The following is a 1,147-nucleotide window of genomic DNA, read 5'->3' as shown; positions in this document are numbered from 1 at the left end:
GTTTTTTTTTTTTTTTTTTGCAATAAGGGGATTGAACTCAGGACCTTGCTCTTGCAAGGCAGGTGTGGTGCCACTGAGTTAAATCCTCTGCCCTAAAATAAAACAAACAAAAAAAATTGTTTATATTATTATTATTTTTTTGGTACCAGGGATCTAACTCAGATCCTTGCACTTGCAAAGCAGGAGGAGGGACCACTGAGCTAAATCCCCAGCCAAAATAAAATTTTAAAAAGGCTGTGGGTGTAGCTCAGTGTCAAGGGCCTGGGTTCTAACCCCAGTACTGGAAAAATTAACGAATCCACAAGCATGCCTGTGAGTCACACATCCAGACCATCAGACCCGCCACGGCCCCTTGGATTGGAGTGCAGGGGAGGGGTGCCTGCCTAGCACCCCTCCTTTGAGAGTTAGCAATCCCACAGCAGACATGATGCTCCGAGATGGGTCTTGGTGGGTGTGGATGGAGCCTGGAAGGAGATGGGGCTGAACAAAAAAGGGGACCTAAAGGAGTAAGGCCAAGGGTTCAAGACTCCTAGGCCTTCAAGTAACCGGCAAGGTCAGAAGGATGAGGATGGTTTAAGGCTTGGACTGGGAGGGCTGGGGATTCAGCTCAGTGGCGCTGCACCAGCCTTGCAAGCCCGTGGCTCTCGGTTTGATCCCAGGTATTGAGGGAGAAAAAAAATAAATAAAGGAAGACTTGGACTTGGCTTAGTATAAATTCAGAGCTTGGGAGGCTGAGGCAGGAGGATCACCGTTATTTTGAGGCCAGCCAGGGGTACATAGTGAGTTCAAGGCCAGCCCCAACTACACAGTGAGAACCTGTCTCAAAAAAAGAAAAGAAAAAAAGGACTTGGTTTTTGGTAATGGGGATCGAACTCAGGTCTTTTTGCTTGCAAGGCAGGCGGTGGAACCACTGAGCCAAATCCCCAGCCTAAAAAGGGTTGCACTATGAGGGTGAGGTTTGGAGTTAAGGGATCACAGAAGGACGCAGCTTGGCGCTGGTGTATGAGTGACAGAAAGACCGGGAATGGTGGGTAAATGTGCACTGCGGCGGGGGTCTATCAGGGAGGGGAAGGAAGGGACCCGGAGAAGGCAGGTCTGGAGGCCGGGCAGGGGGAAGTGGGAGGAGCCTGGGGAGGATGACAGCGGG

This window comes from Fukomys damarensis, unplaced genomic scaffold, assembly GCF_012274545.1.
Source record: "Fukomys damarensis isolate Sample0158 unplaced genomic scaffold, DMR_v1.0_HiC HiC_scaffold_37, whole genome shotgun sequence".
Taxonomy (NCBI): domain Eukaryota; kingdom Metazoa; phylum Chordata; class Mammalia; order Rodentia; family Bathyergidae; genus Fukomys; species Fukomys damarensis.
This window is presented reverse-complemented; position numbering follows the sequence as displayed.